This window comes from Triturus cristatus, chromosome 10 (genome assembly GCF_964204655.1).
Source record: "Triturus cristatus chromosome 10, aTriCri1.1, whole genome shotgun sequence".
Lineage (NCBI taxonomy): Eukaryota > Metazoa > Chordata > Amphibia > Caudata > Salamandridae > Triturus > Triturus cristatus.
The window spans coordinates 845831410-845855751 of record NC_140593.1 but is presented as its reverse complement, the minus strand read 5'-3'; the positions used below and the strand labels follow the sequence as shown (position 1 = coordinate 845855751).

General features: G+C 46.9%; 34 non-coding genes across 34 annotated transcripts; all 34 read right to left on the bottom strand.

Annotated features, from left to right (window-relative positions):
- Positions 1 to 167: 167 nt before the first annotated feature.
- TRNAV-AAC (transfer RNA valine (anticodon AAC)) lies at positions 168 to 240 on the bottom strand. The gene has a single exon. It is a non-coding gene; the product is annotated as a tRNA-Val (tRNA).
- Positions 241 to 626: 386 nt separating this feature from the next.
- Positions 627 to 698, bottom strand: TRNAP-AGG (transfer RNA proline (anticodon AGG)). Its single transcript has one exon. It is a non-coding gene; the product is annotated as a tRNA-Pro (tRNA).
- Positions 699 to 1585: 887 nt separating this feature from the next.
- TRNAP-CGG (transfer RNA proline (anticodon CGG)) lies at positions 1586 to 1657 on the bottom strand. The gene has a single exon. It is a non-coding gene; the product is annotated as a tRNA-Pro (tRNA).
- Positions 1658 to 2984: 1327 nt separating this feature from the next.
- Positions 2985 to 3057, bottom strand: TRNAV-AAC (transfer RNA valine (anticodon AAC)). Its single transcript has one exon. It is a non-coding gene; the product is annotated as a tRNA-Val (tRNA).
- Positions 3058 to 3443: 386 nt separating this feature from the next.
- Positions 3444 to 3515, bottom strand: TRNAP-AGG (transfer RNA proline (anticodon AGG)). Its single transcript has one exon. It is a non-coding gene; the product is annotated as a tRNA-Pro (tRNA).
- Positions 3516 to 4388: 873 nt separating this feature from the next.
- TRNAP-CGG (transfer RNA proline (anticodon CGG)) lies at positions 4389 to 4460 on the bottom strand. Its single transcript has one exon. It is a non-coding gene; the product is annotated as a tRNA-Pro (tRNA).
- Positions 4461 to 5387: 927 nt separating this feature from the next.
- TRNAL-CAA (transfer RNA leucine (anticodon CAA)) lies at positions 5388 to 5499 on the bottom strand. Its single transcript has 2 exons — positions 5462 to 5499; positions 5388 to 5433 (listed from the first exon to the last, which is right to left on the bottom strand). It is a non-coding gene; the product is annotated as a tRNA-Leu (tRNA).
- Positions 5500 to 5788: 289 nt separating this feature from the next.
- TRNAV-AAC (transfer RNA valine (anticodon AAC)) lies at positions 5789 to 5861 on the bottom strand. The gene has a single exon. It is a non-coding gene; the product is annotated as a tRNA-Val (tRNA).
- A 386-nt stretch (positions 5862 to 6247) lies between these two features.
- Positions 6248 to 6319, bottom strand: TRNAP-AGG (transfer RNA proline (anticodon AGG)). The gene has a single exon. It is a non-coding gene; the product is annotated as a tRNA-Pro (tRNA).
- A 429-nt stretch (positions 6320 to 6748) lies between these two features.
- On the bottom strand, positions 6749 to 6821 carry TRNAV-UAC (transfer RNA valine (anticodon UAC)). Its single transcript has one exon. It is a non-coding gene; the product is annotated as a tRNA-Val (tRNA).
- A 385-nt stretch (positions 6822 to 7206) lies between these two features.
- Positions 7207 to 7278, bottom strand: TRNAP-CGG (transfer RNA proline (anticodon CGG)). The gene has a single exon. It is a non-coding gene; the product is annotated as a tRNA-Pro (tRNA).
- Positions 7279 to 8204: 926 nt separating this feature from the next.
- On the bottom strand, positions 8205 to 8316 carry TRNAL-CAA (transfer RNA leucine (anticodon CAA)). The gene is made up of 2 exons: positions 8279 to 8316; positions 8205 to 8250 (listed from the first exon to the last, which is right to left on the bottom strand). It is a non-coding gene; the product is annotated as a tRNA-Leu (tRNA).
- Positions 8317 to 8605: 289 nt separating this feature from the next.
- On the bottom strand, positions 8606 to 8678 carry TRNAV-AAC (transfer RNA valine (anticodon AAC)). The gene has a single exon. It is a non-coding gene; the product is annotated as a tRNA-Val (tRNA).
- A 386-nt stretch (positions 8679 to 9064) lies between these two features.
- TRNAP-AGG (transfer RNA proline (anticodon AGG)) lies at positions 9065 to 9136 on the bottom strand. The gene has a single exon. It is a non-coding gene; the product is annotated as a tRNA-Pro (tRNA).
- Positions 9137 to 10009: 873 nt separating this feature from the next.
- On the bottom strand, positions 10010 to 10081 carry TRNAP-CGG (transfer RNA proline (anticodon CGG)). Its single transcript has one exon. It is a non-coding gene; the product is annotated as a tRNA-Pro (tRNA).
- Positions 10082 to 11009: 928 nt separating this feature from the next.
- TRNAL-CAA (transfer RNA leucine (anticodon CAA)) lies at positions 11010 to 11121 on the bottom strand. The gene is made up of 2 exons: positions 11084 to 11121; positions 11010 to 11055 (listed from the first exon to the last, which is right to left on the bottom strand). It is a non-coding gene; the product is annotated as a tRNA-Leu (tRNA).
- Positions 11122 to 11410: 289 nt separating this feature from the next.
- TRNAV-AAC (transfer RNA valine (anticodon AAC)) lies at positions 11411 to 11483 on the bottom strand. Its single transcript has one exon. It is a non-coding gene; the product is annotated as a tRNA-Val (tRNA).
- A 386-nt stretch (positions 11484 to 11869) lies between these two features.
- Positions 11870 to 11941, bottom strand: TRNAP-AGG (transfer RNA proline (anticodon AGG)). Its single transcript has one exon. It is a non-coding gene; the product is annotated as a tRNA-Pro (tRNA).
- Positions 11942 to 12814: 873 nt separating this feature from the next.
- TRNAP-CGG (transfer RNA proline (anticodon CGG)) lies at positions 12815 to 12886 on the bottom strand. The gene has a single exon. It is a non-coding gene; the product is annotated as a tRNA-Pro (tRNA).
- A 927-nt stretch (positions 12887 to 13813) lies between these two features.
- TRNAL-CAA (transfer RNA leucine (anticodon CAA)) lies at positions 13814 to 13925 on the bottom strand. Its single transcript has 2 exons — positions 13888 to 13925; positions 13814 to 13859 (listed from the first exon to the last, which is right to left on the bottom strand). It is a non-coding gene; the product is annotated as a tRNA-Leu (tRNA).
- Positions 13926 to 14214: 289 nt separating this feature from the next.
- TRNAV-AAC (transfer RNA valine (anticodon AAC)) lies at positions 14215 to 14287 on the bottom strand. The gene has a single exon. It is a non-coding gene; the product is annotated as a tRNA-Val (tRNA).
- An 887-nt stretch (positions 14288 to 15174) lies between these two features.
- Positions 15175 to 15247, bottom strand: TRNAV-UAC (transfer RNA valine (anticodon UAC)). The gene has a single exon. It is a non-coding gene; the product is annotated as a tRNA-Val (tRNA).
- Positions 15248 to 15632: 385 nt separating this feature from the next.
- On the bottom strand, positions 15633 to 15704 carry TRNAP-CGG (transfer RNA proline (anticodon CGG)). Its single transcript has one exon. It is a non-coding gene; the product is annotated as a tRNA-Pro (tRNA).
- Positions 15705 to 16630: 926 nt separating this feature from the next.
- Positions 16631 to 16742, bottom strand: TRNAL-CAA (transfer RNA leucine (anticodon CAA)). The gene is made up of 2 exons: positions 16705 to 16742; positions 16631 to 16676 (listed from the first exon to the last, which is right to left on the bottom strand). It is a non-coding gene; the product is annotated as a tRNA-Leu (tRNA).
- A 289-nt stretch (positions 16743 to 17031) lies between these two features.
- On the bottom strand, positions 17032 to 17104 carry TRNAV-AAC (transfer RNA valine (anticodon AAC)). The gene has a single exon. It is a non-coding gene; the product is annotated as a tRNA-Val (tRNA).
- A 386-nt stretch (positions 17105 to 17490) lies between these two features.
- Positions 17491 to 17562, bottom strand: TRNAP-AGG (transfer RNA proline (anticodon AGG)). The gene has a single exon. It is a non-coding gene; the product is annotated as a tRNA-Pro (tRNA).
- A 429-nt stretch (positions 17563 to 17991) lies between these two features.
- On the bottom strand, positions 17992 to 18064 carry TRNAV-UAC (transfer RNA valine (anticodon UAC)). Its single transcript has one exon. It is a non-coding gene; the product is annotated as a tRNA-Val (tRNA).
- A 385-nt stretch (positions 18065 to 18449) lies between these two features.
- Positions 18450 to 18521, bottom strand: TRNAP-CGG (transfer RNA proline (anticodon CGG)). The gene has a single exon. It is a non-coding gene; the product is annotated as a tRNA-Pro (tRNA).
- Positions 18522 to 19849: 1328 nt separating this feature from the next.
- Positions 19850 to 19922, bottom strand: TRNAV-AAC (transfer RNA valine (anticodon AAC)). The gene has a single exon. It is a non-coding gene; the product is annotated as a tRNA-Val (tRNA).
- Positions 19923 to 20308: 386 nt separating this feature from the next.
- Positions 20309 to 20380, bottom strand: TRNAP-AGG (transfer RNA proline (anticodon AGG)). Its single transcript has one exon. It is a non-coding gene; the product is annotated as a tRNA-Pro (tRNA).
- Positions 20381 to 21253: 873 nt separating this feature from the next.
- On the bottom strand, positions 21254 to 21325 carry TRNAP-CGG (transfer RNA proline (anticodon CGG)). Its single transcript has one exon. It is a non-coding gene; the product is annotated as a tRNA-Pro (tRNA).
- Positions 21326 to 22252: 927 nt separating this feature from the next.
- TRNAL-CAA (transfer RNA leucine (anticodon CAA)) lies at positions 22253 to 22364 on the bottom strand. The gene is made up of 2 exons: positions 22327 to 22364; positions 22253 to 22298 (listed from the first exon to the last, which is right to left on the bottom strand). It is a non-coding gene; the product is annotated as a tRNA-Leu (tRNA).
- A 289-nt stretch (positions 22365 to 22653) lies between these two features.
- Positions 22654 to 22726, bottom strand: TRNAV-AAC (transfer RNA valine (anticodon AAC)). Its single transcript has one exon. It is a non-coding gene; the product is annotated as a tRNA-Val (tRNA).
- Positions 22727 to 23613: 887 nt separating this feature from the next.
- TRNAV-UAC (transfer RNA valine (anticodon UAC)) lies at positions 23614 to 23686 on the bottom strand. The gene has a single exon. It is a non-coding gene; the product is annotated as a tRNA-Val (tRNA).
- Positions 23687 to 24342: the final 656 nt, after the last annotated feature.

Below are 24342 nucleotides of genomic sequence, written 5' to 3'. Positions count from 1 at the left end.
AAGCTAGGCACAAGAGCGACCACTGATGGATGCAGATTACTTTGTTTCGTCTTGGAAAAGTAAAGGAAGTTTCCCACGGCTCGCTGGGTTCATGGACCGCCTCTTCTTAAGCTTGCATTGAGATAATAAGGTTTTAGAGGGTGCACATAAAAGCAGCTCATGCACAGTGTTTCTGCCCGGTCTCGAACCGGGGACCTTTCGCGTGTTAGGCGAACGTGATGACCACTACACTACAGAAACTAACTTGCTGTGTTTTACTGTTAGAGCAAGGTTCCTCTCAAGGATTCTCTCTACTTCTATTCTGCTGTATCAGCAGCCACTCAGAAAGCGAGGAGCAAGTGTGAAAACTGCAGAGATATCAGCCAACATGCTTGCAATTAGACGTATTAAAAATTTACTTATGCAGGCATCGACAGACAAATATCTGATGCCTAAATGCCAGCAAGTACAGCTTGGGAAAGCATCACCTGGGACACACACAGACTAAGCATGAAGGCAGAAAAAGCATGGATATCCGTTTTTCTTCTGAGGTTCAAAATAATTTGTGCAACAATGCGCCGAGTGTAATGAGAAATAGTCAGGCATTGTCAGTTTTGAGTAGGATTCGTATGTTTACCTCTAAAAAAGGGCTCGTCCGGGATTTGAACCCGGGACCTCTCGCACCCTAAGCGAGAATCATACCCCTAGACCAACGAGCCGAGGCACACAAGAGTCACCTTTTGCACCGGCTCCGGGGGTTATTGGCAGCGAGTTGGTGAATGATTCACCCAAAGCAAGCAACTGCACATGCTGCTCTCTTCTGCAATATGGTTGCTGTCTTTTCCATGGCCGTCATCGAACAAGAAATGAAAATACCTCCATCCTTCAGACATTTTGTTTGCTCTAGGTGTATGCTCTCGGTGAGGACAATAAAACAATTTCTGCTCTCATGCCTTGCTTTCATCAAGTAGGCCCACCCTTCAGTACAAAAGGACGTGCAAACGAATGGCGCAAACTATCGTCACTTCTCTTTTTGAGCTGTCACTGAAGCCCCTGGAGCACAGTACGTCACGCTGGTGAGGGATAGACAGCTTCCATTATCTCAGCTTTCCTATAAGTTGAGAGAGTAAATGCAAGCAATAAGCTGCTGTTTCTGCCCGGTCTCAAACCAGGGACCTTTCGCGTGTAAAGCGAACGTGATAACCACTACACCACGGAAACAGATACTCTTGCAGCAATCTTCTTGGCATGTAGTGGGCTGGAAAGCACAGACCAAGGGCCAATGTCCATGAAGCTCAACGTTGGACCCTCCTTACCCGATCTCTTTCTTTGGAAGAAAGGAACGAGGACCACTTTTATTCCAAAAGGCGATTTTAAAACCATACCTGAAATCACGCTAGAAAAACACTTTGAATTTAATGTTCCTACACTGATGGTCCACCCCAGAAAAGCAGTTGCAAAGAAGTCCGGCACTGAAATTCTATACGCCAAAAGTGGGAAACAGCGTGCAGGGAAAGGAACTTTCTCACCATACACGGCGTCTTATAGCATTGAAAAGAAGAAATGGTCCTATATAATAAGCAGCCTAAAAATAATTCCACAACATGGGCTCGTCCGGGATTTGAACCCGGGACCTCTCGCACCCGAAGCGAGAATCATACCCCTAGACCAACAAGCCTGATTCCCCTGTCAGCAATTTGAACAATTTCTGATGCGTCTTTCAGAAACAAAGCAGTGCTATTTGGCTGCTCTCTCTCTATGTGAGCCACACAAAGTCATGTTTTCTCTCAAGGTGTTGTTTTTTTCACTCTTGCAAGGAAGGGATCAGCCGATATCCTAGCTGCCAGTGAGCAGAAAAAAGGCACTGATGAGAACTGCAGGCACTTTCTGGCACTTGTACTTCTCTGCAAGTCCTGGACCCTTGCCCCATTAACTTCCACCCCAGAAGCAAGGGAGGGCCTGCCAATTCTTGCTCCTAAGAAAGAGGTGTTTGATTCTTGGATTCAAACACGCTCGATCAGGCTCAATCAGGCGAGATTTATATGAGTGGCTCGCAGGACTGAAACACTCACCTGGGAGACCCAGGGTGGCTGAATTCCCAGAATGGCCATTGTTGGGCAAGTCACCTCCTTTCCTCCTGCCTCAATCTAGAATTGGCTGCAAATCACAAGATAGAGTTCAATGTCCGTGTGTACTGCCTACTCCCAGCTACCTCTCTGTCTTCCTTATGTAAATTAAAATTCGCAAGGGGGGACCAATGACAATCTGCTCCTCCCACATAACCAGGAAGCCCTGTTGAACATGTCTGCCTGTGTTGTTGCAGGGACAGTGCCTTCTCCGCCCAAAAGGTGGCAGGAGAGCCTCACAACAAAGATGGGATCAACTGCTTAATGAGAAACCAGCACAGCAGTTAGTGTGATGGAGTGCAAATTTAACGGAAGGTGTGCCTGAGGTGTCCCTTCCAGGAATACATGGAATTGTGATTGAGGGCCCAGCCTGATCGTTGGTGGATTTCTCGTCATATGTTACAGGTCCGTGCAAAGATTGTGGTGTGTGGGGAATGCACTGCAAAAAACAGGACGATTTAAGGGTGTAAAAGAGACCTGTCAGAAGTGGGATTTGAACCCACGCCTACATGAGGAGACCAGAAGTCTCAGTTGCACTGAAGATCAAGCTCTCTTGAGTCTGGCGCCTTAGACCACTCGGCCATCCTGACAGCCCTGGCTATGTACAGGTCTGACTCTTCTGTCTGCACTTGCCAATGTTTGCACTTACAGCGTTCGCAGCAATGTCACAGGTGTAAAGGCCCCACAATACAACATGGCATGATAAAAAAAAAAGCTAGGCACAAGAGCGACCACTGATGGATGCGGATTACTTTGTTTCGTCTTGGAAAAGTAAAGGAAGTTTCCCACGGCTCGCTGGGTTCATGGACCACCTCTTCTTAAGCTTGCATTGAGATAATAAGGTTTTAGAGGGTGCACATAAAAGCAGCTCATGCACAGTGTTTCTGCCCGGTCTCGAACCGGGGACCTTTCGCGTGTTAGGCGAACGTGATGACCACTACACTACAGAAACTAACTTGCTGTGTTTTACTGTTAGAGCAAGGTTCCTCTCAAGGATTCTCTCTACTTCTATTCTGCTGTATCAGCAGCCACTCAGAAAGTGAGGAGCAAGTGTGAAAACTGCAGAGATATCAGCCAACATGCTTGCAATTAGACGTATTAAAAATTTACTTATGCAGGCATCGACAGACAAATATCTGATGCCTAAATGCCAGCAAGTACAGCTTGGGAAAGCATCACCTGGGACACACACAGACTAAGCATGAAGGCAGAAAAAGCATGGATATCCGTTTTTCTTCTGAGGTTCAAAATAATTTGTGCAACAATGCGCCGAGTGTAATGAGAAATAGTCAGGCATTGTCAGTTTTGAGTAGGATTCGTATGTTTACCTCTAAAAAAGGGCTCGTCCGGGATTTGAACCCGGGACCTCTCGCACCCTAAGCGAGAATCATACCCCTAGACCAACGAGCCGAGGCACACAAGAGTCACCTTTTGCACCGGCTCCGGGGGTTATTGGCAGCGAGTTGGTGAATGATTCACCCAAAGCAAGCAACTGCACATGCTGCTCTCTTCTGCAATATGGTTGCTGTCTTTTCCATGGCCGTCATCGAACAAGAAATGAAAATACCTCCATCCTTCAGACATTTTGTTTGCTCTAGGTGTATGCTCTCGGTGAGGACAATAAAACAATTTCTGCTCTCATGCCTTGCTTTCATCAAGTAGGCCCACCCTTCAGTACAAAAGGACGTGCAAACTATCGTCACTTCTCTTTTTGAGCTGTCACTGATGCCCCTGGAGCACAGAACGTCACGCTGGTGAGGAATAGACAGCTTCCATTATCTCAGCTTTCCTATAAGTTGAGAGAGTAAATGCAAACAATAAGCTGCTGTTTCTGCCCAGTCTCGAACCAGGGACCTTTCGCGTGTAAAGCGAACGTGATAACCACTACACCACAGAAACAGATACTCTTGCAGCAATCTTCTTGGCATGTAGTGGGCTGGAAAGCACAGACCAAGGGCCAATGTCCATGAAGCTCAATGTTGGACCCTCCTTACCCGATCTCTTTCTTTGGAAGAAAGGAACGAGGACCACTTTTATTCCAAAAGGCGATTTTAAAACCATACCTGAAATCACGCTAGAAAAACACTTTGAATTTAATGTTCCTACACTGATGGTCCACCCCAGAAAAGCAGTTGCAAAGAAGTCCGGCACTGAAATTCTATACGCCAAAACTGGGAAACAGCGTGCAGGGAAAGGAACTTTTTCACCATACACGGCGTCTTATAGCATTGAAAAGAAGAAATGGTCCTACATAATAAGCAGCCTAAAAATAATTCACAACATGGGCTCGTCCGGGATTTGAACCCGGGACCTCTCGCACCCGAAGCGAGAATCATACCCCTAGACCAACGAGCCTGATTCCCCTGTCAGCAATTTGAACAATTTCTGATGCGTCTTTCAGAAACAAAGCAGTGCTATTTGGCTGCTCTCTCTCTATGTGAGCCACACAAAGTCATGTTTTCTCTCAAGGTGTTGTTTTTTTCACTCTTGCAAGGAAGGGATCAGCCGATATCCTAGCTGCCAGTGAGCAGAAAAAAGGCACTGATGAGAACTGCAGGCACTTTCTGGCACTTGTACTTCTCTGCAAGTCCTGGACCCTTGCCCCATTAACTTCCACCCCAGAAGCAAGGGAGGGCCTGCCAATTCTTGCTCCTAAGAAAGAGGTGTTTGATTCTTGGATTCAAACACGCTCACTCAGCGCTCGATCAGGCGAGATTTATATGAGTGGCTCGCAGGACTGAAACACTCACCTGGGAGACCCAGGGTGGCTGAATTCCCAGAATGGCCATTGTTGGGCAAGTCACCTCCTTTCCTCCTGCCTCAATCTAGAATTGGCTGCAAATCACAAGATAGAGTTCAATATCCGTGTGTACTGCCTACTCCCAGCTACCTCTCTGTCTTCCTTATGTAAATTAAAATTCGCAAGGGGGGACCAATGACAATCTGCTCCTCCCACATAACCAGGAAGCCCTGTTGAACATGTCTGCCTGTGTTGTTGCAGGGACAGTGCCTTCTCCGCCCAAAAGGTGGCAGGAGAGCCTCACAACAAAGATGGGATCAACTGCTTAATGAGAAACCAGCACAGCAGTTAGTGTGATGGAGTGCAAATTTAACGGAAGGTGTGCCTGAGGTGTCCCTTCCAGGAATACATGGAATTGTGATTGAGGGCCCAGCCTGATCGTTGGTGGATTTCTCGTCATATGTTACAGGTCCGTGCAAAGATTGTGGTGTGTGGGGAATGCACTGCAAAAAACAGGACGATTTAAGGGTGTAAAAGAGACCTGTCAGAAGTGGGATTTGAACCCACGCCTCCATGAGGAGACCAGAAGTCTCAGTTGCACTGAAGATCAAGCTCTCTTGAGTCTGGCGCCTTAGACCACTCGGCCATCCTGACAGCCCTGGCTATGTACAGGTCTGACTCTTCTGTCTGCACTTGCCAATGTTTGCACTTACAGCGTTCGCAGCAATGTCACAGGTGTAAAGGCCCCACAATACAACATGGCATGATAAAAAAAAAAGCTAGGCACAAGAGCGACCACTGATGGATGCAGATTACTTTGTTTCGTCTTGGAAAAGTAAAGGAAGTTTCCCACGGCTCGCTGGGTTCATGGACCGCCTCTTCTTAAGCTTGCATTGAGATAATAAGGTTTTAGAGGGTGCACATAAAAGCAGCTCATGCACAGTGTTTCTGCCCGGTCTCGAACCGGGGACCTTTCGCGTGTTAGGCGAACGTGATGACCACTACACTACAGAAACTAACTTGCTGTGTTTTACTGTTAGAGCAAGGTTCCTCTCAAGGATTCTCTCTACTTCTATTCTGCTGTATCAGCAGCCACTCAGAAAGCGAGGAGCAAGTGTGAAAACTGCAGAGATATCAGCCAACATGCTTGCAATTAGACGTATTAAAAATTTACTTATGCAGGCATCGACAGACAAATATCTGATGCCTAAATGCCAGCAAGTACAGCTTGGGAAAGCATCACCTGGGACACACACAGACTAAGCATGAAGGCAGAAAAAGCATGGATATCCGTTTTTCTTCTGAGGTTCAAAATAATTTGTGCAACAATGCGCCGAGTGTAATGAGAAATAGTCAGGCATTGTCAGTTTTGAGTAGGATTCGTATGTTTACCTCTAAAAAAGGGCTCGTCCGGGATTTGAACCCGGGACCTCTCGCACCCTAAGCGAGAATCATACCCCTAGACCAACGAGCCGAGGCACACAAGAGTCACCTTTTGCACCAGCTCCGGGGGTTATTGGCAGCGAGTTGGTGAATGATTCACCCAAAGCAAGCAACTGCACATGCTGCTCTCTTCTGCAATATGGTTGCTGTCTTTTCCATGGCCGTCATCGAACAAGAAATGAAAATACCTCCATCCTTCAGACATTTTGTTTGCTCTAGGTGTATGCTCTCAGTGAGGACAATAAAACAATTTCTGCTCTCATGCCTTGCTTTCATCAAGTAGGCCCACCCTTCAGTACAAAAGGACGTGCAAACGAATGGCGCAAACTATCGTCACTTCTCTTTTTGAGCTGTCACTGAAGCCCCTGGAGCACAGTACGTCACGCTGGTGAGGGATAGACAGCTTCCATTATCTCAGCTTTCCTATAAGTTGAGAGAGTAAATGCAAGCAATAAGCTGCTGTTTCTGCCCGGTCTCAAACCAGGGACCTTTCGCGTGTAAAGCGAACGTGATAACCACTACACCACAGAAACAGATACTCTTGCAGCAATCTTCTTGGCATGTAGTGGGCTGGAAAGCACAGACCAAGGGCCAATGTCCATGAAGCTCAACGTTGGACCCTCCTTACCCGATCTCTTTCTTTGGAAGAAAGGAACGAGGACCACTTTTATTCCAAAAGGCGATTTTAAAACCATACCTGAAATCACGCTAGAAAAACACTTTGAATTTAATGTTCCTACACTGATGGTCCACCCCAGAAAAGCAGTTGCAAAGAAGTCCGGCACTGAAATTCTATACGCCAAAACTGGGAAACAGCGTGCAGGGAAAGGAACTTTCTCACCATACACGGCGTCTTATAGCATTGAAAAGAAGAAATGGTCCTATATAATAAGCAGCCTAAAAATAATTCCACAACATGGGCTCGTCCGGGATTTGAACCCGGGACCTCTCGCACCCGAAGCGAGAATCATACCCCTAGACCAACAAGCCTGATTCCCCTGTCAGCAATTTGAACAATTTCTGATGCGTCTTTCAGAAACAAAGCAGTGCTATTTGGCTGCTCTCTCTCTATGTGAGCCACACAAAGTCATGTTTTCTCTCAAGGTGTTGTTTTTTTCACTCTTGCAAGGAAGGGATCAGCCGATATCCTAGCTGCCAGTGAGCAGAAAAAAGGCACAGATGAGAACTGCAGGCACTTTCTGGCACTTGTACTTCTCTGCAAGTCCTGGACCCTTGCCCCGTTAACTTCCACCCCAGAAGCAAGGGAGGGCCTGCCAATTCTTGCTCCTAAGAAAGAGGTGTTTGATTCTTGGATTCAAACACGCTCGATCAGGCTCGATCAGGCGAGATTTATATGAGTGGCTCGCAGGACTGAAACACTCACCTGGGAGACCCAGGGTGGCTGAATTCCCAGAATGGCCATTGCTGGGAAAGTCACCTCCTTTCCTCCTGCCTCAATCTAGAATTGGCTGCAAATCACAAGATAGAGTTCAATGTCCGTGTGTACTGCCTACTCCCAGCTACCTCTCTGTCTTCCTTATGTAAATTAAAATTCGCAAGGGGGGACCAATGACAATCTGCTCCTCCCACATAACCAGGAAGCCCTGTTGAACATGTCTGCCTGTGTTGTTGCAGGGACAGTGCCTTCTCCGCCCAAAAGGTGGCAGGAGAGCCTCACAACAAAGATGGGATCAACTGCTTAATGAGAAACCAGCACAGCAGTTAGTGTGATGGAGTGCAAATTTAACGGAAGGTGTGCCTGAGGTGTCCCTTCCAGGAATACATGGAATTGTGATTGAGGGCCCAGCCTGATCGTTGGTGGATTTCTCGTCATATGTTACAGGTCCGTGCAAAGATTGTGGTGTGTGGGGAATGCACTGCAAAAAACAGGACGATTTAAGGGTGTAAAAGAGACCTGTCAGAAGTGGGATTTGAACCCACGCCTCCATGAGGAGACCAGAAGTCTCAGTTGCACTGAAGATCAAGCTCTCTTGAGTCTGGCGCCTTAGACCACTCGGCCATCCTGACAGCCCTGGCTATGTACAGGTCTGACTCTTCTGTCTGCACTTGCCAATGTTTGCACTTACAGCGTTCGCAGCAATGTCACAGGTGTAAAGGCCCCACAATACAACATGGCATGATAAAAAAAAAAGCTAGGCACAAGAGCGACCACTGATGGATGCGGATTACTTTGTTTCGTCTTGGAAAAGTAAAGGAAGTTTCCCACGGCTCGCTGGGTTCATGGACCACCTCTTCTTAAGCTTGCATTGAGATAATAAGGTTTTAGAGGGTGCACATAAAAGCAGCTCATGCACAGTGTTTCTGCCCGGTCTCAAACCGGGGACCTTTCGCGTGTTAGGCGAACGTGATGACCACTACACTACAGAAACTAACTTGCTGTGTTTTACTGTTAGAGCAAGGTTCCTCTCAAGGATTCTCTCTACTTCTATTCTGCTGTATCAGCAGCCACTCAGAAAGTGAGGAGCAAGTGTGAAAACTGCAGAGATATCAGCCAACATGCTTGCAATTAGACGTATTAAAAATTTACTTATGCAGGCATCGACAGACAAATATCTGATGCCTAAATGCCAGCAAGTACAGCTTGGGAAAGCATCACCTGGGACACACACAGACTAAGCATGAAGGCAGAAAAAGCATGGATATCCGTTTTTCTTCTGAGGTTCAAAATAATTTGTGCAACAATGCGCCGAGTGTAATGAGAAATAGTCAGGCATTGTCAGTTTTGAGTAGGATTCGTATGTTTACCTCTAAAAAAGGGCTCGTCCGGGATTTGAACCCGGGACCTCTCGCACCCTAAGCGAGAATCATACCCCTAGACCAACGAGCCGAGGCACACAAGAGTCACCTTTTGCACCGGCTCCGGGGGTTATTGGCAGCGAGTTGGTGAATGATTCACCCAAAGCAAGCAACTGCACATGCTGCTCTCTTCTGCAATATGGTTGCTGTCTTTTCCATGGCCGTCATCGAACAAGAAATGAAAATACCTCCATCCTTCAGACATTTTGTTTGCTCTAGGTGTATGCTCTCGGTGAGGACAATAAAACAATTTCTGCTCTCATGCCTTGCTTTCATCAAGTAGGCCCACCCTTCAGTACAAAAGGACGTGCAAACTATCGTCACTTCTCTTTTTGAGCTGTCACTGATGCCCCTGGAGCACAGAACGTCACGCTGGTGAGGAATAGACAGCTTCCATTATCTCAGCTTTCCTATAAGTTGAGGGAGTAAATGCAAACAATAAGCTGCTGTTTCTGCCCAGTCTCGAACCAGGGACCTTTCGCGTGTAAAGCGAACGTGATAACCACTACACCACAGAAACAGATACTCTTGCAGCAATCTTCTTGGCATGTAGTGGGCTGGAAAGCACAGACCAAGGGCCAATGTCCATGAAGCTCAATGTTGGACCCTCCTTACCCGATCTCTTTCTTTGGAAGAAAGGAACGAGGACCACTTTTATTCCAAAAGGCGATTTTAAAACCATACCTGAAATCACGCTAGAAAAACACTTTGAATTTAATGTTCCTACACTGATGGTCCACCCCAGAAAAGCAGTTGCAAAGAAGTCCGGCACTGAAATTCTAAACGCCAAAACTGGGAAACAGCGTGCAGGGAAAGGAACTTTTTCACCATACACGGCGTCTTATAGCATTGAAAAGAAGAAATGGTCCTACATAATAAGCAGCCTAAAAATAATTCACAACATGGGCTCGTCCGGGATTTGAACCCGGGACCTCTCGCACCCGAAGCGAGAATCATACCCCTAGACCAACGAGCCTGATTCCCCTGTCAGCAATTTGAACAATTTCTGATGCGTCTTTCAGAAACAAAGCAGTGCTATTTGGCTGCTCTCTCTCTATGTGAGCCACACAAAGTCATGTTTTCTCTCAAGGTGTTGTTTTTTTCACTCTTGCAAGGAAGGGATCAGCCGATATCCTAGCTGCCAGTGAGCAGAAAAAAGGCACTGATGAGAACTGCAGGCACTTTCTGGCACTTGTACTTCTCTGCAAGTCCTGGACCCTTGCCCCATTAACTTCCACCCCAGAAGCAAGGGAGGGCCTGCCAATTCTTGCTCCTAAGAAAGAGGTGTTTGATTCTTGGATTCAAACACGCTCACTCAGCGCTCGATCAGGCGAGATTTATATGAGTGGCTCGCAGGACTGAAACACTCACCTGGGAGACCCAGGGTGGCTGAATTCCCAGAATGGCCATTGTTGGGCAAGTCACCTCCTTTCCTCCTGCCTCAATCTAGAATTGGCTGCAAATCACAAGATAGAGTTCAATATCCGTGTGTACTGCCTACTCCCAGCTACCTCTCTGTCTTCCTTATGTAAATTAAAATTCGCAAGGGGGGACCAATGACAATCTGCTCCTCCCACATAACCAGGAAGCCCTGTTGAACATGTCTGCCTGTGTTGTTGCAGGGACAGTGCCTTCTCCGCCCAAAAGGTGGCAGGAGAGCCTCACAACAAAGATGGGATCAACTGCTTAATGAGAAACCAGCACAGCAGTTAGTGTGATGGAGTGCAAATTTAACGGAAGGTGTGCCTGAGGTGTCCCTTCCAGGAATACATGGAATTGTGATTGAGGGCCCAGCCTGATCGTTGGTGGATTTCTCGTCATATGTTACAGGTCCGTGCAAAGATTGTGGTGTGTGGGGAATGCACTGCAAAAAAACAGGACGATTTAAGGGTGTAAAAGAGACCTGTCAGAAGTGGGATTTGAACCCACGCCTCCATGAGGAGACCAGAAGTCTCAGTTGCACTGAAGATCAAGCTCTCTTGAGTCTGGCGCCTTAGACCACTCGGCCATCCTGACAGCCCTGGCTATGTACAGGTCTGACTCTTCTGTCTGCACTTGCCAATGTTTGCACTTACAGCGTTCGCAGCAATGTCACAGGTGTAAAGGCCCCACAATACAACATGGCATGATAAAAAAAAAAGCTAGGCACAAGAGCGACCACTGATGGATGCGGATTACTTTGTTTCGTCTTGGAAAAGTAAAGGAAGTTTCCCACGGCTCGCTGGGTTCATGGACCGCCTCTTCTTAAGCTTGCATTGAGATAATAAGGTTTTAGAGGGTGCACATAAAAGCAGCTCATGCACAGTGTTTCTGCCCGGTCTCGAACCGGGGACCTTTCGCGTGTTAGGCGAACGTGATGACCACTACACTACAGAAACTAACTTGCTGTGTTTTACTGTTAGAGCAAGGTTCCTCTCAAGGATTCTCTCTACTTCTATTCTGCTGTATCAGCAGCCACTCAGAAAGCGAGGAGCAAGTGTGAAAACTGCAGAGATATCAGCCAACATGCTTGCAATTAGACGTATTAAAAATTTACTTATGCAGGCATCGACAGACAAATATCTGATGCCTAAATGCCAGCAAGTACAGCTTGGGAAAGCATCACCTGGGACACACACAGACTAAGCATGAAGGCAGAAAAAGCATGGATATCCGTTTTTCTTCTGAGGTTCAAAATAATTTGTGCAACAATGCGCCGAGTGTAATGAGAAATAGTCAGGCATTGTCAGTTTTGAGTAGGATTCGTATGTTTACCTCTAAAAAAGGGCTCGTCCGGGATTTGAACCCGGGACCTCTCGCACCCTAAGCGAGAATCATACCCCTAGACCAACGAGCCGAGGCACACAAGAGTCACCTTTTGCACCGGCTCCGGGGGTTATTGGCAGCGAGTTGGTGAATGATTCACCCAAAGCAAGCAACTGCACATGCTGCTCTCTTCTGCAATATGGTTGCTGTCTTTTCCATGGCCGTCATCGAACAAGAAATGAAAATACCTCCATCCTTCAGACATTTTGTTTGCTCTAGGTGTATGCTCTCGGTGAGGACAATAAAACAATTTCTGCTCTCATGCCTTGCTTTCATCAAGTAGGCCCACCCTTCAGTACAAAAGGACGTGCAAACTATCGTCACTTCTCTTTTTGAGCTGTCACTGATGCCCCTGGAGCACAGAACGTCACGCTGGTGAGGAATAGACAGCTTCCATTATCTCAGCTTTCCTATAAGTTGAGGGAGTAAATGCAAACAATAAGCTGCTGTTTCTGCCCAGTCTCGAACCAGGGACCTTTCGCGTGTAAAGCGAACGTGATAACCACTACACCACAGAAACAGATACTCTTGCAGCTATCTTCTTGGCATGTAGTGGGCTGGAAAGCACAGACCAAGGGCCAATGTCCATGAAGCTCAATGTTGGACCCTCCTTACCCGATCTCTTTCTTTGGAAGAAAGGAACGAGGACCACTTTTATTCCAAAAGGCGATTTTAAAACCATACCTGAAATCACGCTAGAAAAACACTTTGAATTTAATGTTCCTACACTGATGGTCCACCCCAGAAAAGCAGTTGCAAAGAAGTCCGGCACTGAAATTCTATACGCCAAAACTGGGAAACAGCGTGCAGGGAAAGGAACTTTTTCACCATACACGGCGTCTTATAGCATTGAAAAGAAGAAATGGTCCTACATAATAAGCAGCCTAAAAATAATTCACAACATGGGCTCGTCCGGGATTTGAACCCGGGACCTCTCGCACCCGAAGCGAGAATCATACCCCTAGACCAACGAGCCTGATTCCCCTGTCAGCAATTTGAACAATTTCTGATGCGTCTTTCAGAAACAAAGCAGTGCTATTTGGCTGCTCTCTCTCTATGTGAGCCACACAAAGTCATGTTTTCTCTCAAGGTGTTGTTTTTTTCACTCTTGCAAGGAAGGGATCAGCCGATATCCTAGCTGCCAGTGAGCAGAAAAAAGGCACTGATGAGAACTGCAGGCACTTTCTGGCACTTGTACTTCTCTGCAAGTCCTGGACCCTTGCCCCATTAACTTCCACCCCAGAAGCAAGGGAGGGCCTGCCAATTCTTGCTCCTAAGAAAGAGGTGTTTGATTCTTGGATTCAAACACGCTCACTCAGCGCTCGATCAGGCGAGATTTATATGAGTGGCTCGCAGGACTGAAACACTCACCTGGGAGACCCAGGGTGGCTGAATTCCCAGAATGGCCATTGTTGGGCAAGTCACCTCCTTTCCTCCTGCCTCAATCTAGAATTGGCTGCAAATCACAAGATAGAGTTCAATATCCGTGTGTACTGCCTACTCCCAGCTACCTCTCTGTCTTCCTTATGTAAATTAAAATTCGCAAGGGGGGACCAATGACAATCTGCTCCTCCCACATAACCAGGAAGCCCTGTTGAACATGTCTGCCTGTGTTGTTGCAGGGACAGTGCCTTCTCCGCCCAAAAGGTGGCAGGAGAGCCTCACAACAAAGATGGGATCAACTGCTTAATGAGAAACCAGCACAGCAGTTAGTGTGATGGAGTGCAAATTTAACGGAAGGTGTGCCTGAGGTGTCCCTTCCAGGAATACATGGAATTGTGATTGAGGGCCCAGCCTGATCGTTGGTGGATTTCTCGTCATATGTTACAGGTCCGTGCAAAGATTGTGGTGTGTGGGGAATGCACTGCAAAAAACAGGACGATTTAAGGGTGTAAAAGAGACCTGTCAGAAGTGGGATTTGAACCCACGCCTCCATGAGGAGACCAGAAGTCTCAGTTGCACTGAAGATCAAGCTCTCTTGAGTCTGGCGCCTTAGACCACTCGGCCATCCTGACAGCCCTGGCTATGTACAGGTCTGACTCTTCTGTCTGCACTTGCCAATGTTTGCACTTACAGCGTTCGCAGCAATGTCACAGGTGTAAAGGCCCCACAATACAACATGGCATGATAAAAAAAAAAGCTAGGCACAAGAGCGACCACTGATGGATGCAGATTACTTTGTTTCGTCTTGGAAAAGTAAAGGAAGTTTCCCACGGCTCGCTGGGTTCATGGACCGCCTCTTCTTAAGCTTGCATTGAGATAATAAGGTTTTAGAGGGTGCACATAAAAGCAGCTCATGCGCAGTGTTTCTGCCCGGTCTCGAACCGGGGACCTTTCGCGTGTTAGGCGAACGTGATGACCACTACACTACAGAAACTAACTTGCTGTGTTTTACTGTTAGAGCAAGGTTCCTCTCAAGGATTCTCTCTACTTCTATTCTGCTGTATCAGCAGCCACTCAGAAAGCGAGGAGCAAGTGTGAAAACTGCAGAGATATCAGCCAACATGCTTGCAATTAGACGTATTAAAAATTTACTTATGCAGGCATCGACAGACAAATATCTGATGCCTAAATGCCAGCAAGTACAGCTTGGGAAAGCATCACCTGGGACACACACAGACTAAGCATGAAGGCAGAAAAAGCATGGATATCCGTTTTTCTTCTGAGGTTCAAAATAATTTGTGCAACAATGCGCCGAGTGTAATGAGAAATAGTCAGGCATTGTCAGTTTTGAGTAGGATTCGTATGTTTACCTCTAAAAAAGGGCTTGTCCGGGATTTGAACCCGGGACCTCTCGCACCCTAAGCGAGAATCATACCCCTAGACCAACGAGCCGAGGCACACAAGAGTCACCTTTTGCACCAGCTCCGGGGGTTATTGGCAGCGAGTTGGTGAATGATTCACCCAAAGCAAGCAACTGCACATGCTGCTCTCTTCTGCAATATGGTTGCTGTCTTTTCCATGGCCGTCATCGAACAAGAAATGAAAATACCTCCATCCTTCAGACATTTTGTTTGCTCTAGGTGTATGCTCTCAGTGAGGACAATAAAACAATTTCTGCTCTCATGCCTTGCTTTCATCAAGTAGGCCCACCCTTCAGTACAAAAGGACGTGCAAACGAATGGCGCAAACTATCGTCACTTCTCTTTTTGAGCTGTCACTGAAGCCCCTGGAGCACAGTACGTCACGCTGGTGAGGGATAGACAGCTTCCATTATCTCAGCTTTCCTATAAGTTGAGAGAGTAAATGCAAGCAATAAGCTGCTGTTTCTGCCCGGTCTCAAACCAGGGACCTTTCGCGTGTAAAGCGAACGTGATAACCACTACACCACAGAAACAGATACTCTTGCAGCAATCTTCTTGGCATGTAGTGGGCTGGAAAGCACAGACCAAGGGCCAATGTCCATGAAGCTCAACGTTGGACCCTCCTTACCCGATCTCTTTCTTTGGAAGAAAGGAACGAGGACCACTTTTATTCCAAAAGGCGATTTTAAAACCATACCTGAAATCACGCTAGAAAAACACTTTGAATTTAATGTTCCTACACTGATGGTCCACCCCAGAAAAGCAGTTGCAAAGAAGTCCGGCACTGAAATTCTATACGCCAAAACTGGGAAACAGCGTGCAGGGAAAGGAACTTTCTCACCATACACGGCGTCTTATAGCATTGAAAAGAAGAAATGGTCCTATATAATAAGCAGCCTAAAAATAATTCCACAACATGGGCTCGTCCGGGATTTGAACCCGGGACCTCTCGCACCCGAAGCGAGAATCATACCCCTAGACCAACAAGCCTGATTGCCCTGTCAGCAATTTGAACAATTTCTGATGCGTCTTTCAGAAACAAAGCAGTGCTATTTGGCTGCTCTCTCTCTATGTGAGCCACACAAAGTCATGTTTTCTCTCAAGGTGTTGTTTTTTTCACTCTTGCAAGGAAGGGATCAGCCGATATCCTAGCTGCCAGTGAGCAGAAAAAAGGCAAAGATGAGAACTGCAGGCACTTTCTGGCACTTGTACTTCTCTGCAAGTCCTGGACCCTTGCCCCATTAACTTTCACCCCAGAAGCAAGGGAGGGCCTGCCAATTCTTGCTCCTAAGAAAGAGGTGTTTGATTCTTGGATTCAAACACGCTCGATCAGGCTCGATCAGGCGAGATTTATATGAGTGGCTCGCAGGACTGAAACACTCACCTGGGAGACCCAGGGTGGCTGAATTCCCAGAATGGCCATTGCTGGGCAAGTCACCTCCTTTCCTCCTGCCTCAATGTAGAATTGGCTGCAAATCACAAGATAGAGTTCAATGTCCGTGTGTACTGCCTACTCCCAGCTACCTCTCTGTCTTCCTTATGTAAATTAAAATTCGCAAGGGGGGACCAATGACAATCTGCTCCTCCCACATAACCAGGAAGCCCTGTTGAACATGTCTGCCTGTGTTGTTGCAGGGACAGTGCCTTCTCCGCCCAAAAGGTGGCAGGAGAGCCTCACAACAAAGATGGGATCAACTGCTTAATGAGAAACCAGCACAGCAGTTAGTGTGATGGAGTGCAAATTTAACGGAAGGTGTGCCTGAGGTGTCCCTTCCAGGAATACATGGAATTGTGATTGAGGGCCCAGCCTGATCGTTGGTGGATTTCTCGTCATATGTTACAGGTCCGTGCAAAGATTGTGGTGTGTGGGGAATGCACTGCAAAAAACAGGACGATTTAAGGGTGTAAAAGAGACCTGTCAGAAGTGGGATTTGAACCCACGCCTCCATGAGGAGACCAGAAGTCTCAGTTGCACTGAAGATCAAGCTCTCTTGAGTCTGGCGCCTTAGACCACTCGGCCATCCTGACAGCCCTGGCTATGTACAGGTCTGACTCTTCTGTCTGCACTTGCCAATGTTTGCACTTACAGCGTTCGCAGCAATGTCACAGGTGTAAAGGCCCCACAATACAACATGGCATGATAAAAAAAAAAGCTAGGCACAAGAGCGACCACTGATGGATGCGGATTACTTTGTTTCGTCTTGGAAAAGTAAAGGAAGTTTCCCACGGCTCGCTGGGTTCATGGACCACCTCTTCTTAAGCTTGCATTGAGATAATAAGGTTTTAGAGGGTGCACATAAAAGCAGCTCATGCACAGTGTTTCTGCCCGGTCTCGAACCGGGGACCTTTCGCGTGTTAGGCAAACGTGATGACCACTACACTACAGAAACTAACTTGCTGTGTTTTACTGTTAGAGCAAGGTTCCTCTCAAGGATTCTCTCTACTTCTATTCTGCTGTATCAGCAGCCACTCAGAAAGCGAGGAGCAAGTGTGAAAACTGCAGAGATATCAGCCAACATGCTTGCAATTAGACGTATTAAAAATTTACTTATGCAGGCATCGACAGACAAATATCTGATGCCTAAATGCCAGCAAGTACAGCTTGGGAAAGCATCACCTGGGACACACACAGACTAAGCATGAAGGCAGAAAAAGCATGGATATCCGTTTTTCTTCTGAGGTTCAAAATAATTTGTGCAACAATGCGCCGAGTGTAATGAGAAATAGTCAGGCATTGTCAGTTTTGAGTAGGATTCGTATGTTTACCTCTAAAAAAGGGCTCGTCCGGGATTTGAACCCGGGACCTCTCGCACCCTAAGCGAGAATCATACCCCTAGACCAACGAGCCGAGGCACACAAGAGTCACCTTTTGCACCGGCTCCGGGGGTTATTGGCAGCGAGTTGGTGAATGATTCACCCAAAGCAAGCAACTGCACATGCTGCTCTCTTCTGCAATATGGTTGCTGTCTTTTCCATGGCCGTCATCGAACAAGAAATGAAAATACCTCCATCCTTCAGACATTTTGTTTGCTCTAGGTGTATGCTCTCGGTGAGGACAATAAAACAATTTCTGCTCTCATGCCTTGCTTTCATCAAGTAGGCCCACCCTTCAGTACAAAAGGACGTGCAAACGAATGGCGCAAACTATCGTCACTTCTCTTTTTGAGCTGTCACTGATGCCCCTGGAGCACAGAACGTCACGCTGGTGAGGGATAGACAGCTTCCATTATCTCAGCTTTCCTATAAGTTGAGAGAGTAAATGCAAACAATAAGCTGCTGTTTCTGCCCGGTCTCGAACCAGGGACCTTTCGCGTGTAAAGCGAACGTGATAACCACTACACCACAGAAACAGATACTCTTGCAGCAATCTTCTTGGCATGTAGTGGGCTGGAAAGCACAGACCAAGGGCCAATGTCCATGAAGCTCAATGTTGGACCCTCCTTACCCGATCTCTTTCTTTGGAAGAAAGGAACGAGGACCACTTTTATTCCAAAAGGCGATTTTAAAACCATACCTGAAATCACGCTAGAAAAACACTTTGAATTTAATGTTCCTACACTGATGGTCCACCCCAGAAAAGCAGTTGCAAAGAAGTCCGGCACTGAAATTCTATACGCCAAAACTGGGAAACAGCGTGCAGGGAAAGGAACTTTTTCACCATACACGGCGTCTTATAGCATTGAAAAGAAGAAATGGTCCTACATAATAAGCAGCCTAAAAATAATTCCACAACATGGGCTCGTCCGGGATTTGAACCCGGGACCTCTCGCACCCGAAGCGAGAATCATACCCCTAGACCAACGAGCCTGATTCCCCTGTCAGCAATTTGAACAATTTCTGATGCGTCTTTCAGAAACAAAGCAGTGCTATTTGGCTGCTCTCTCTCTATGTGAGCCACACAAAGTCATGTTTTCTCTCAAGGTGTTGTTTTTTTCACTCTTGCAAGGAAGGGATCAGCCGATATCCTAGCTGCCAGTGAGCAGAAAAAAGGCACTGATGAGAACTGCAAGCACTTTCTGGCACTTGTACTTCTCTGCAAGTCCTGGACCCTTGCCCCATTAACTTCCACCCCAGAAGCAAGGGAGGGCCTGCCAATTCTTGCTCCTAAGAAAGAGGTGTTTGATTCTTGGATTCAAACACGCTCACTCAGCGCTCGATCAGGCGAGATTTATATGAGTGGCTCGCAGGACTGAAACACTCACCTGGGAGACCCAGGGTGGCTGAATTCCCAGAATGGCCATTGTTGGGCAAGTCACCTCCTTTCCTCCTGCCTCAATCTAGAATTGGCTGCAAATCACAAGATAGAGTTCAATATCCGTGTGTACTGCCTACTCCCAGCTACCTCTCTGTCTTCCTTATGTAAATTAAAATTCGCAAGGGGGGACCAATGACAATCTGCTCCTCCCACATAACCAGGAAGCCCTGTTGAACATGTCTGCCTGTGTTGTTGCAGGGACAGTGCCTTCTCCGCCCAAAAGGTGGCAGGAGAGCCTCACAACAAAGATGGGATCAACTGCTTAATGAGAAACCAGCACAGCAGTTAGTGTGATGGAGTGCAAATTTAACGGAAGGTGTGCCTGAGGTGTCCCTTCCAGGAATACATGGAATTGTGATTGAGGGCCCAGCCTGATCGTTGGTGGATTTCTCGTCATATGTTACAGGTCCGTGCAAAGATTGTGGTGTGTGGGGAATGCACTGCAAAAAACAGGACGATTTAAGGGTGTAAAAGAGACCTGTCAGAAGTGGGATTTGAACCCACGCCTACATGAGGAGACCAGAAGTCTCAGTTGCACTGAAGATCAAGCTCTCTTGAGTCTGGTGCCTTAGACCACTCGGCCATCCTGACAGCCCTGGCTATGTACAGGTCTGACTCTTCTGTCTGCACTTGCCAATGTTTGCACTTACAGCGTTCGCAGCAATGTCACAGGTGTAAAGGCCCCACAATACAACATGGCATGATAAAAAAAAAAGCTAGGCACAAGAGCGACCACTGATGGATGCGGATTACTTTGTTTTGTCTTGGAAAAGTAAAGGAAGTTTCCCACGGCTCGCTGGGTTCATGGACCACCTCTTCTTAAGCTTGCATTGAGATAATAAGGTTTTAGAGGGTGCACATAAAAGCAGCTCATGCACAGTGTTTCTGCCCGGTCTCAAACCGGGGACCTTTCGCGTGTTAGGCGAACGTGATGACCACTACACTACAGAAACTAACTTGCTGTGTTTTACTGTTAGAGCAAGGTTCCTCTCAAGGATTCTCTCTACTTCTATTCTGCTGTATCAGCAGCCACTCAGAAAGTGAGGAGCAAGTGTGAAAACTGCAGAGATATCAGCCAACATGCTTGCAATTAGACGTATTAAAAATTTACTTATGCAGGCATCGACAGACAAATATCTGATGCCTAAATGCCAGCAAGTACAGCTTGGGAAAGCATCACCTGGGACACACACAGACTAAGCATGAAGGCAGAAAAAGCATGGATATCCGTTTTTCTTCTGAGGTTCAAAATAATTTGTGCAACAATGCGCCGAGTGTAATGAGAAATTGTCAGGCATTGTCAGTTTTGAGTAGGATTCGTATGCTTACCTCTAAAAAAGGGCTCGTCCGGGATTTGAACCCGGGACCTCTCGCACCCTAAGCGAGAATCATACCCCTAGACCAACGAGCCGAGGCACACAAGAGTCGCCTTTTGCACCGGCTCCGGGGGTTATTGGCAGCGAGTTGGTGAATGATTCACCCAAAGCAAGCAACTGCACATGCTGCTCTCTTCTGCAATATGGTTGCTGTCTTTTCCATGGCCGTCATCGAACAAGAAATGAAAATACCTCCATCCTTCAGACATTTTGTTTGCTCTAGGTGTATGCTCTCGGTGAGGACAATAAAACAATTTCTGCTCTCATGCCTTGCTTTCATCAAGTAGGCCCACCCTTCAGTACAAAAGGACGTGCAAACTATCGTCACTTCTCTTTTTGAGCTGTCACTGATGCCCCTGGAGCACAGAACGTCACGCTGGTGAGGAATAGACAGCTTCCATTATCTCAGCTTTCCTATAAGTTGAGGGAGTAAATGCAAACAATAAGCTGCTGTTTCTGCCCAGTCTCGAACCAGGGACCTTTCGCGTGTAAAGCGAACGTGATAACCACTACACCACAGAAACAGATACTCTTGCAGCAATCTTCTTGGCATGTAGTGGGCTGGAAAGCACAGACCAAGGGCCAATGTCCATGAAGCTCAATGTTGGACCCTCCTTACCCGATCTCTTTCTTTGGAAGAAAGGAACGAGGACCACTTTTATTCCAAAAGGCGATTTTAAAACCATACCTGAAATCACGCTAGAAAAACACTTTGAATTTAATGTTCCTACACTGATGGTCCACCCCAGAAAAGCAGTTGCAAAGAAGTCCGGCACTGAAATTCTATACGCCAAAACTGGGAAACAGCGTGCAGGGAAAGGAACTTTTTCACCATACACGGCGTCTTATAGCATTGAAAAGAAGAAATGGTCCTACATAATAAGCAGCCTAAAAATAATTCACAACATGGGCTCGTCCGGGATTTGAACCCGGGACCTCTCGCACCCGAAGCGAGAATCATACCCCTAGACCAACGAGCCTGATTCCCCTGTCAGCAATTTGAACAATTTCTGATGCGTCTTTCAGAAACAAAGCAGTGCTATTTGGCTGCTCTCTCTCTATGTGAGCCACACAAAGTCATGTTTTCTCTCAAGGTGTTGTTTTTTTCACTCTTGCAAGGAAGGGATCAGCCGATATCCTAGCTGCCAGTGAGCAGAAAAAAGGCACTGATGAGAACTGCAGGCACTTTCTGGCACTTGTACTTCTCTGCAAGTCCTGGACCCTTGCCCCATTAACTTCCACCCCAGAAGCAAGGGAGGGCCTGCCAATTCTTGCTCCTAAGAAAGAGGTGTTTGATTCTTGGATTCAAACACGCTCACTCAGCGCTCGATCAGGCGAGATTTATATGAGTGGCTCGCAGGACTGAAACACTCACCTGGGAGACCCAGGGTGGCTGAATTCCCAGAATGGCCATTGTTGGGCAAGTCACCTCCTTTCCTCCTGCCTCAATCTAGAATTGGCTGCAAATCACAAGATAGAGTTCAATATCCGTGTGTACTGCCTACTCCCAGCTACCTCTCTGTCTTCCTTATGTAAATTAAAATTCGCAAGGGGGGACCAATGACAATCTGCTCCTCCCACATAACCAGGAAGCCCTGTTGAACATGTCTGCCTGTGTTGTTGCAGGGACAGTGCCTTCTCCGCCCAAAAGGTGGCAGGAGAGCCTCACAACAAAGATGGGATCAACTGCTTAATGAGAAACCAGCACAGCAGTTAGTGTGATGGAGTGCAAATTTAACGGAAGGTGTGCCTGAGGTGTCCCTTCCAGGAATACATGGAATTGTGATTGAGGGCCCAGCCTGATCGTTGGTGGATTTCTCGTCATATGTTACAGGTCCGTGCAAAGATTGTGGTGTGTGGGGAATGCACTGCAAAAAACAGGACGATTTAAGGGTGTAAAAGAGACCTGTCAGAAGTGGGATTTGAACCCACGCCTCCATGAGGAGACCAGAAGTCTCAGTTGCACTGAAGATCAAGCTCTCTTGAGTCTGGCGCCTTAGACCACTCGGCCATCCTGACAGCCCTGGCTATGTACAGGTCTGACTCTTCTGTCTGCACTTGCCAATGTTTGCACTTACAGCGTTCGCAGCAATGTCACAGGTGTAAAGGCCCCACAATACAACAAGGCATGATAAAAAAAAAAGCTAGGCACAAGAGCGACCACTGATGGATGCAGATTACTTTGTTTCGTCTTGGAAAAGTAAAGGAAGTTTCCCACGGCTCGCTGGGTTCATGGACCGCCTCTTCTTAAGCTTGCATTGAGATAATAAGGTTTTAGAGGGTGCACATAAAAGCAGCTCATGCACAGTGTTTCTGCCCGGTCTCGAACCGGGGACCTTTCGCGTGTTAGGCGAACGTGATGACCACTACACTACAGAAACTAACTTGCTGTGTTTTACTGTTAGAGCAAGGTTCCTCTCAAGGATTCTCTCTACTTCTATTCTGCTGTATCAGCAGCCACTCAGAAAGCGAGGAGCAAGTGTGAAAACTGCAGAGATATCAGCCAACATGCTTGCAATTAGACGTATTAAAAATTTACTTATGCAGGCATCGACAGACAAATATCTGATGCCTAAATGCCAGCAAGTACAGCTTGGGAAAGCATCACCTGGGACACACACAGACTAAGCATGAAGGCAGAAAAAGCATGGATATCCGTTTTTCTTCTGAGGTTCAAAATAATTTGTGCAAAAATGCGCCGAGTGTAATGAGAAATAGTCAGGCATTGTCAGTTTTGAGTAGGATTCGTTTGTTTACCTCTAAAAAAGGGCTAGTCCGGGATTTGAACCCGGGACCTCTCGCACCCTAAGCGAGAATCATACCCCTAGACCAACGAGCCGAGGCACACAAGAGTCACCTTTTGCACCAGCTCCGGGGGTTATTGGCAGCGAGTTGGTGAATGATTCACCCAAAGCAAGCAACTGCACATGCTGCTCTCTTCTGCAATATGGTTGCTGTCTTTTCCATGGCCGTCATCGAACAAGAAATGAAAATACCTCCATCCTTCAGACATTTTGTTTGCTCTAGGTGTATGCTCTCAGTGAGGACAATAAAACAATTTCTGCTCTCATGCCTTGCTTTCATCAAGTAGGCCCACCCTTCAGTACAAAAGGACGTGCAAACGAATGGCGCAAACTATCGTCACTTCTCTTTTTGAGCTGTCACTGAAGCCCCTGGAGCACAGTACGTCACGCTGGTGAGGGATAGACAGCTTCCATTATCTCAGCTTTCCTATAAGTTGAGAGAGTAAATGCAAGCAATAAGCTGCTGTTTCTGCCCGGTCTCAAACCAGGGACCTTTCGCGTGTAAAGCGAACGTGATAACCACTACACCACAGAAACAGATACTCTTGCAGCAATCTTCTTGGCATGTAGTGGGCTGGAAAGCACAGACCAAGGGCCAATGTCCATGAAGCTCAACGTTGGACCCTCCTTACCCGATCTCTTTCTTTGGAAGAAAGGAACGAGGACCACTTTTATTCCAAAAGGCGATTTTAAAACCATACCTGAAATCACGCTAGAAAAACACTTTGAATTTAATGTTCCTACACTGATGGTCCACCCCAGAAAAGCAGTTGCAAAGAAGTCCGGCACTGAAATTCTATACGCCAAAACTGGGAAACAGCGTGCAGGGAAAGGAACTTTCTCACCATACACGGCGTCTTATAGCATTGAAAAGAAGAAATGGTCCTATATAATAAGCAGCCTAAAAATAATTCCACAACATGGGCTCGTCTGGGATTTGAACCCGGGACCTCTCGCACCCGAAGCGAGAATCATACCCCTAGACCAACAAGCCTGATTCCCCTGTCAGCAATTTGAACAATTTCTGATGCGTCTTTCAGAAACAAAGCAGTGCTATTTGGCTGCTCTCTCTCTATGTGAGCCACACAAAGTCATGTTTTCTCTCAAGGTGTTGTTTTTTTCACTCTTGCAAGGAAGGGATCAGCCGATATCCTAGCTGCCAGTGAGCAGAAAAAAGGCACAGATGAGAACTG